Here is a 10,362-nt window from a genome sequence, read left to right as displayed (position 1 = left end):
TTCCATTCTACAAAGACCATATGTGACTAGATCATCACACTTAGTGGAAAGCAAATTTGCCAACCACATGTAATTTGCCTACCCGTGCCCGTCTTTCAAATCAAATGACTGTAGACACATGAAATTTAATAAAATAAAATCTTCATTAAATAATTAAATGACTGTAGACACATGAAATTTAATGAAATAAAATCTTCATTAAATAATTAAATCGAACAAAGACCCGATAAAATTGCACACGTGGCCCAAAAGTCAACAAATTTGGTGTAGATCCGAATAAAACTTGCGTCAGCACATAAATGGATGATCGTAATTGAGGCTACGTAATTCAGACGTAAATCGAAAAATTGAATGTCATTGACGATTCGAAATGGTAATCGGACATTTGATTAAATTAATAAATTCATTAACGGTTATAATTGAGTCAATTATTTTCTGTTTAATTTAATTATGAGAATAACTAATTTTAAATTAATCGGAAAATACATATTGATTTAATTATAAAATTAAAGAAATTTATTATTTTAGTTGTATTAAAATATTCTATAAAATAGAAGTCTTGACACTATAAATATCCCTTCAACATGAAGAGAAGGGGACTTGAGAAGAAGAAATAAAATCACTTTAGTAAGATCACTATCGAGAAATCCCGAAGTCTCCCAAGTCCACGAAGAATCATCAAGCTGCCAAATCAGTCGTTCTTCATCAAATCCAAATCCAAACTCAAGTCCACGAAGAATCATCAAGTTCCCAAAGCGATCGTTCTTCATCAAATCCAAATCCAACCTCAAGTCCACGAAGAATCATCAAGCTACAAAATTGATCGTTCTTCATCAAATCTAAATCCAAATCAAACTCAAATTCTCAAGATTAAGTGCACGTCACCCTTGAGCCAAGTTATATACGGAGATAAAATCAGAAGAGTTCACAAAGATTATAAACCCGTGCTTGATTATCAATAAATTACATTTTATTTGTACACGTGTCTGCATTCTCATTTATTTTCATATTCCCGTTCTACAAATTGGCACGCCTAGTGGGACATTTTTGGCCTCTCATCTCCTTCTTCGAAGAAATCTTCAAATTCGTTTGTGCGATGGCTTCCAAGAACAACCAAGCCGTTCCATCGACGAAATCCAAGTCCACAACCGCGAGGTTAAGCGGAGAGGCTGAGCCGGTCAAGAAGTCCAAACAAACATCCTCCAAATCAAAGAGTGAACAGATTGCCCTTGTCACCCGGAGCGTGGCTAGAGCTCAACCCACGATATTTACGGCACTTTCTAGTAAGCCTCGTCAACCAGTTATCACCTTGGAGAGCTTGGGAGCAATAAAACATGCCTCTGAAAGTGGGAAGAAGCAAGTGTCAAAGGAGAAGGAGCCAAATGAGCAATCTCTTCTACCCGTTCATGGTGATGGCCTTATCCTGGAAGAAGTTTTCTCTGATAACGAATCAAGCACGGCATCATACCATGGAAGTCCCAAAGAAGATGGCGATAATTTTCATTCTATGGCACATGAATCCTCTTCTGACAATGTGCAGGTCTTGGTGACAGAGGCATCCACAATCGAGGAGCAACTCTCCAATCTGTTGGAGATGGTTGAAAAGCTCACCCGAACGGTTGAAGAAAATGATGTGCAAATCGCTGAGCTCTTTAGCAAGTTGGAAGATCACAATGATGAGAACTCCACTAAAGGGTCGTCTGGCAGGACCAAAGTAAATGAAAAGGGAGAAACGTCGAAGAACAATGACGACTCGCTTGGTTCCTTATCACTCCAGCAATTGTAGGACATCATCACCAACTCAATTCGGGCTCAATATGGAGGTCCTTCTCGTGACTCCCTCACTTACTCCAAACCTTACACTAAGAGGATCGATAACTTAAGGATGTCGCTGGGGTATCAGCCACTAAATTTCCAACAATTTAAAGGTAAAAGGAACTCAAAGCAACACGTCGCCCACTTTGTGGAGACTTGCAGTAACGCCGGGACAGAAGACGATCACCTTATCAAGCAATTAGTTCACTCGTTAAAGGGAAATGCCTTCGAGTGGTATACAGACTTAGAGCCGGAGTATGTTGACAGTTGGGACCAAATGGAGCATGAGTTCCTTAATCGATTCTATAGTACAAAGCGGACGGTGAGCATGATGGAGCTAACTTACATGAAGCAACGGAAGGATGAAACCGCGATCGGCTACATCAATAGATGTCGCTCACTTAGCCTTGATTGCAAGGATTGACTGTCAAAGGTGTCACCCGTTGAAATGTGCATCCAAGGCATGCACTTTCATTTGCTATACATCTTGCAAAAAATCAAGCCTTGTTCTTTCAAAGAGTTGGCTACTCGAGTCCACCCGACATGGAGCTAAGCTTGGTAAGTCATAATGGAAAGAATGAGCCACTGGTTGACCAACGAAAAGACAAAGTCTTCGGAAGCAGATTTGACAAAGTTATGAAGAAGCCTTCTAAAAAATCAATGGTCATCAATACTGCACCGGTTAAGATTTCTATGCGAGATAAGAAAGAGTTCAATAAGGTGGAACCTCCTCGAACATATGATAGGAGTGAATGCACGTTGAAGGAGATGAAGCGAAAGACGTACCCGTTCCCAGACTCTGATGTGGCGGGCATGTTAGAGGATCTGCTCGAAAACAAGATAATAGATCTTCCGGAGTGCAAGCGTCCAGAAGAAATGCATCGTGTCAATGATCCGAAGTATTGCAAATATCCTCGCCTCGTTAGTCACCATATAGAGAAGTGCTTTTTATCAAGGATTTGATAATGAACCTCGCCAAGCAAGGAATGATTGAGTTGGACGTCGACGACGTTGCTGAAGTCAATTGCACTACTGTAATATTTGGGTCGTTCGAGCCAGTTCCACTTAGGGGTGGACACGGGTCCATTCGGTTCGGTTTTGGACAAAACCCATAATCCAACCTAAATTTTAAATACGGTTCGGTTTGGTTCGGTTTTTCTATTTTAGAGACTGTGACCCACAACCCAACCCAACCCGTACGGTTCGGTTCGGTTCAGTTTTTTTTCGGTTTTACCCGTATGTAAAATATGTAATATTATATATTAATTTTAAAAATACAAAATTTAACATAAAAATGAAAAACTAATGGTCTAATGATTATTCCATACGTAATTGACTTATGCCTCATCATTTAGCCCGTGGATCCGAAAAGCTCGCCGAGTCCCGCAAGCCCGATGGGCTTTTACCCGAAAACAACACTAATATGTCATAAAGGAAGACCCAATACCAAAATGCGAACACTAAAAGCCGTTTGCATATATGAAATCACCTAATTTTTGTCACTGATTGTGTGCAGTCGCACCAAAAAAACCCATTTGGGAAAGCCCCGGTCAATGAGGATTTTAATATGTCAAAACGCTTTTTTTTGTTGACCATAGGTACGGACTGTCAATCAATATCCAAAACGGACGAAATTTTTATGGGTTCCCTAACTATATATACTGATCACGTGTCGATCGACCATATTTCGAATTAGAGTTGACGATCACCTAAGTGTCAACTAATGTATCATAACCTTTATATTAGGTTTAAAATAAAACTATCGCATTATGAAGCGACTATGAAGAAAACTTCTAGGGATCGATTGACACCAGCTGATGTGATCGGTATATATATTTAGTGACCCTATAAAAATTTCATCCAATTCAGACCTCATTTGACCGTCGGAATTTTTGGTAAATCGAAAACACCACTATTATGCCTTAAGGGAGGACCTATTACAAATATGCGAATGCCGAAAGCCGTTTGCATATTTGAAATCACCTAATTTTTGTTACCTATCGTGCGCGGTCGCACTGAAGAATTCTATTTGGCAAAACCCCGGTCAATGTGGTTTCAATATGTCAAAACACCTCTTTTTTAGTTAACCGTAGGTACGAACGGTCAAACTATGTCCAAAATGGATGAAATTTTTACGTGGTCCCTACATATATATACTGATCACATCTGCTTGTGTCGATCGACCATATTTCGAATTAGAGTTGGCGATTGCCTAAGTGTCAACTAATGTATCATAACATTTATATTAGGTTTAAAATAAAACTATCGCATTATGTAACGACTATATGAAGGAAACAAGACAGCTAAATAATGCGCTTCTTATATATTAGGTCAATTAAGTTAGAAATTAGGTGCGGCTGTGAGGCCGACTACACTATTTTTTTATTAAAAAAATAATAATAATGTAAAATTATAAATATGACAAAATGATGTCGTTTTGTAACGTTGACCATTGACTTCGGGTTTTTCGGGTCGGTTCGGTTTCTAAGGGACTAAACCCAAAATCCAACCCAAACAGAATCGGTTCGGTTCGGTTTTTTAATTTTCGGTTCGGTTTTATTCGGATTTTGGTTTTTTCGGGTTCAGTTTGAGTTCGGGTCCGATTTTTTTCGGTTTTCGGGTCAGTTTGTCCACCCCTAGTTCCACTCCATTTTCATCCGATGAAAGCACCGTTCTGTTTCACAAAGGAGGCGCGTGAACATAAGAAAACCAAAGAAGTTAAAGAATGTTATGCTTCCACGCCTACCCCCCAAGTTGCCTCTAGCGCCGATGATGAAGGATGTATTGGTCACCCGGAGAAGAACTCACAAAGGTATGATGTCAAATTCACTGATTGCCCAACCAAGCCATAAGAAATCACCTCCACGACGGGAGGAGAACGGACGAGGACGTTTTGAGACGAAAGTCGTTCCATATTTGTGGAAGCCTCTACGCCGGAACTTATCAAAAGAACACTTGCCTACAAACACAACTGAATGTCAATTCAATGGCCACAAGTTGTGAAGTCGGCTCCAAAGAAGACGAGAAGCCTGAAGCAAGGGAAATAGGTGCAAGTCAAGTGTTAAAGAAACGGTAAATAACAAGATAGAAGCTTGAGATAATTGCAATCCAAAATGATAGTTTTTGCTCTTGTTTCTACTTATTGGAACTGACTTTTCTATGTGATGACAAGGGAAAAAAAATTAGAAAATTACTTAGTGGTACTAGACTTCTTTGAACTTAAAGTTGAAGACAGTTGAAGACGATTCTGCATGTTGTGGAAACTTTGTGAGATAACGTGTATGTTATCAACGAATCGTGCTGATCAAATTCAAACTAGTGGAAAGAGATCAATGGACGTGAGTTATAAGTTATAAAATACATGTTGAGGATTTCACATACCATAAAACCCTTCTTACGCCCCCTCATCCAAGATTTCCGATGGGATCTCAACTTCCACCTTGGTTTCCAACAAGGTAATAGTTTTTCACAAACTGTCCAACAACCTTTTTCATCCTACAAAGACCTTATGTGACTAGATCATCATAGCTAGAAAGATGTGTTGTGCTATTTGACACATGAACACCAACTGACCAACATGCATGTGTAGCAAGAATTCACCAAAAGTCTTACAACGATTAGTCAATTAATCTATCATTAATTCAGTGAGTAGGAACTAACATTTTTATGATTTTGACCAATTACGTACATTTTTTTTCTTAATATATATGAATATAGTGCAAGGGTAGTTGTGTGACATTGTTAGAGTGTGTTGAAGCCCTCTTCGATTAATACAATACTCAACACCTTTTTAATTATAGAAGAAGGTTCTACAATTCGAACATGACTATTGTTGTTTTAGACATACAGTATACACAATCTGAGAAGAAACTAAATGAATTATATATGAATGAGATATAGATATGAGTGATCAAATAATTATCTGTGCGGCTCAAATAATTATCTGATGAAAGAGATCGTCTTCTTCTTCTTTTTTTTGAAAAACCGAGGATATATTAAGAACCAAAAACTTTGATCTATCGTACTTCTTCAATATATTAGACGTCTGCATTACATTTTCTTTTCTGTTTTGTGGTTTTTCATGACAATTGGCCGGTATCTTGTTTTTTTTTTGTCTAAAATGGGTATGAAAGCTTCTATTCATACTTCTAAAAATGACACTTGGACACTTGGACTTCCTTGCTCATTGGACCTCTAATTAACTTGTATAAACAGATAAAATGAAACTTGCACCTCCCTAAATTTTTCAGAACGCCCATATTCCAATAATATCAATAAAAACGTTTTTTTTTCTTCTCTTTACCACTATAATCCGAACTTAGACCTCCATCAATTTTGGAACATCTGATAAATGATAATTATATTTTTCTTTAAACACTCATTTGGTTGGTTCAAACCTATTTATTTATTTTCTTGGACTATACCTACTCTTCGTCATCTCCATTATAATATATAGAATTTCAATCCATTATCCAAATAAGTATAAAATGAGATTCTTATGCTTAACTATGATAATACATAATTACAATTAGGAAAACAATAACGAACTTGATGATTTTTTTAAACCACAAATTCAAATTAGAATAGCATGAAACTAGATTTCGTATTTATATTGTTCTTGGTGTGAGTATTATTTATATATTGACATTATATTTGTGAGATTTGAAGATACTATATTGCATTGAAGTTTAATAATTAAAATGAAATAAAAAGGAAAATATTAAGAAGAAAAATCCAAAATAGAAATTAATTATGAGGAAAAATGCAAGAAGAAAAATATCAGCTCCTTTGTAACTAAGAGGCATCAGCCTATTGTAATCCTCTTGATCTACATTATAAAATTTACAGTGGTTAGTTTATATATTATGTTAATATACTAATTAACAGTATGAAGTACTCACTGATTGAAAAATGACTAACCATTTCAAATGATATAAATCATATATGCATTGTAACAACATATGATAATGTTAATTAGCTCAGAAAGGTACTATTATCTCCAAAAGGCTTTTTTTTTCTTTCTCCAAAGCAAAAGAGAGGGCATTGAGGTTGTCGTTGATAATTGATACACATTGATGAGTTACCATTGAAATGCATTCAATTTCTTTTCTTTTCATAAATATGGTTTTTCCTAATTGAGACCTTTTCGGGATCTCATGCAGGTGTTCACTTATCACTCCCATCGTTTCTCACATCGCTCACAATCATTGACATGTTTGAAATATCATAATATCATTATGCAATTGAAAACTTTATGGACTAGCACTAACCAATAACAATTTCATTTATTCTTCGACTGATATCCGAAGTTAAGTTTATCAACTTGTACAATGGCTATATATGAGAAAGTACTTCAATAAATCTTAACCCTCTTAAGCTCAAAATTATAAGAGAGAGAGAGAAAATAGCTAGTACCGGCAGTATTCCAGAGACCCAAATTCACAGACTGCCCATCAACCAGCACATCAACACTGAAGTTATCAAATACAGTTGGAACATAATCCTGTCAAGAAGAAGAGGAAGAGGAATAGAAGTTCAAGGATACAGAAAGAACAAAGATCCTTCATGAAGGAAATTAGAACTGTGAACAAAATAACAGTATGAAGAGAAAAGACATGGCATGGAGCGAGGAAAGAAACAGCCAGAAAAGAAAGGTCGACTGAGATTTATATGGAGGTTGAAGATGAGAAACTTTATACAGTAGGGAAAGTGTTGCTAGTGTAAGATGAGAAGGCATGTCTTTCCAACATCACCATCTCCAACTGTCACGCATTTTATGAACTCAGATGTTGATGATGAAGATATTACTTCTTTTGTTGTAGTATTGGTATTTGCCATACGATTTCTTCTGTTCTCTTTGTCACTCTCACTCTCAAATGGTTTTTCTTGGAGAAAATTAAGAACACATTTGCCTCTCACCAATTATGATATAGTGGTTCTAGAAAAAAGAAACAAGAGCAATAGAGAAAAAAGAAATTTTTTTCGAAGTCGTTTGAGAGGGAAAGAAAAAGATTGCCATGATTATTGATATCACACTACCAAAAAAATTAGCAATAAACACATTTAAATGTGGCTAGCATGTGAGTGTTACATATGTGACCATTGTAAAAATGCCACAATTTTGATGCAAATGTGACAATTAAATTATTATAATAATCAAATTGCCACATTTGAATGCAAAATGTGAGATCTTTTCACAATGGCCACACCAATAAAGGCCACAAATCCATACTTTTGTGACTTTTGTATTTGTGGCTTTTACCTATGTTTTTTGTAGTGTCACTTTAACTTGAGCTGTCATCGAGGCAAAAGGAACAGCATGAGTCCCACATCAGAAATAAACACATTATCTAAATCAAACATAGAAATTGTGAGACAATGCAATTGCGGAGATGTTGGCTACTTGACTAAATGACTAGTCCTTCGTTAACTGTTCATGAAGAATTTTGTCTCATTGATGGCGGTTAATGAAGAGCGTATGATGCAAAGGAAAGTCTAGTTGTAACCACCTCCAAGGAAAATTAGTCAGTGGAAGGTGGTCAGATGAAATTACGTCTTTATTTTTATTTTTGTTGTAGAGCCCATCGTAATTGTGTAAGGAATGCGCTTATAATTTCCGAGTTAGATGTTTGATTCAACAATCAATAGTCCTCTATTCATATCTTATATTTCTTTTCTTTTTTGGATCATTCCTATCTTATATTTCAATGTTGAGATTGTTGACAAAATTTGCTTTCAATGTCAGTGTCACACACTCAAAAAATTAAAATGAAGCCAGTATGACATGTACTAGGTACACTTGGTCTAAAGACATGGTCCAATCTATCAAAGGTGTAAAAAAGTAAAATTTTGTTAACTTACCGATGATGTCGTGGTCATTTTATGGCTTCGGTGCTTTGCCTCGGTTCTGATAGAGACAATACTAAGGAAAAGGTTTATACTAAGAAAAGAAGGAAGAAAATACTACATAATTTCATTCATCCCTCTCAACAGAAGGTAAAGCACAACATATGTAAGCAAGGAAGTGGTCTCCAGCCACCGGATAGTACAAAGCAAGGAAGTGGTCTCCAGCCACCGAATAGTACAACAGATCCTATATTCTAGGATACATAAGAGAACAAGAGAATACAACCAAAACAAGTCAAGATAGAGACCTTGCAGATGAAAGGGATATTGGATTAGCATGTGAACACATCAGATTACCTTGGCCTAATGGAAATGGTCCTAACAAGTCCTGCCCCCTTAAGAAGGTGCTTGTCCTCAAGCACCAAAGTTTGGAAACTCGGCCACGATGGAGCGTGCTACCTCCTAGGAAGCATCCTCCTCAGGGAGACCAGTCCATTTAACGAGCTACATAGTCACTGAGCGACGTTTCTTCCTTTGCACTACAATGTCTAGCACCCTTTTCGGGTGTCCAAAGCAATTCATCATTGTCATCAAATGGAGGGAGGGTTGTAGAAGCAGGGGTGCCTTCACCAAGTCTCCTCTTTAGTAAAGAAACATGGAAGACGGGATGAATTTTGGAGCAAGTGGGCAGCTGAAGCTTGTAAGCTACTGCTCCGACCTTTGCATCGACCTTGAACGGCTCGTAGAAGTGAGGAGCGAGCTTGTGGGAAGGGCGCTTGACAAATGACTGTTGTCGATATGGGTGAAGCTTAAGGAAAACCCAATCGCCTTCCTGAAATACCATGTATCTGCGCTGCTTGTCGGCTTGCTGCTTCATTCTATTGCGTGCAACTTCTAAGTGTTGCTTGAGGAGGCAGAGAAGTTGATCACAAGTGTGGAGGGCCACATCCACTGCTTGAATTGTGGTGGAACCAAGAAGATATCTTGCAACCGAAGGTGGAGGTTTGCCGCACAAGGCTTCAAACAGAGTCATCTTAATGGAGGAGTGGAATGTGGTGTTATACCACCATTCCGCCTAATGCAACAATTCAGACCAAGAAGAAGGCTTGTCAGCAACATAACAAGGAAGGTAATGCTCCAGTGAACGATTGACAACTTCCGTTTGGCCATCCGATTGTGGGTGGTAAGCTGAGCTGTGACATACCTTGTGAAAAGCACACCAAAATTGGCTAATGAATAGAGGATCACGGTCACTGACAATAGTGCGAGGCATACCATGCAAACGAAAAATCTCTTTGGTGAACACAATAGTTATTCCTAAAGCCGAATTAGGGTGAGAGACCGGAACAAAATGTGCATACTTAGAGAGGCGATCAACCACAACCATAATGACGTTATGACTTTGAAACAATGGTAGACCATCCACAAAATCCATGGAGATATCCGTGTAAATCTCCACCGGAAGAGGAAGGGGCTGCAGCAAACCTGGCAACCGAATAGTCTCATAGGATTGTCTCTGACATTGATCACATTCCGTAATGTAAGACTTGACATGCTTACGCATCTCTTGCCAAGCAAAATTTCGAGCAAGGCGCACATAAGTACGCAAAAATCCGGAATGACCTACTTGAGGTGAAGCATGAAACTCAAATAACAACTTAGCCCAAAATTCTGATGACTGTGGTACGAAAATTCTCTCCT

General features: G+C 37.7%; 1 pseudogene; it reads right to left on the bottom strand.

Moving 5' to 3' along the window:
* Window positions 1–6,503: 6,503 nt before the first annotated feature.
* LOC126803522 (rac-like GTP-binding protein RAC9) lies at window positions 6,504–7,653 on the bottom strand (annotated as a pseudogene).
* Between the last annotated feature and the right edge of the window lie 2,709 nt (window positions 7,654–10,362).

The sequence above is a fragment of the Argentina anserina genome, chromosome 7, assembly GCF_933775445.1.
Source record: "Argentina anserina chromosome 7, drPotAnse1.1, whole genome shotgun sequence".
Taxonomy (NCBI): domain Eukaryota; kingdom Viridiplantae; phylum Streptophyta; class Magnoliopsida; order Rosales; family Rosaceae; genus Argentina; species Argentina anserina.
The sequence above is the reverse complement of the archived record's forward strand: the minus strand, read 5'-3'. Positions and strand labels throughout refer to the sequence as shown.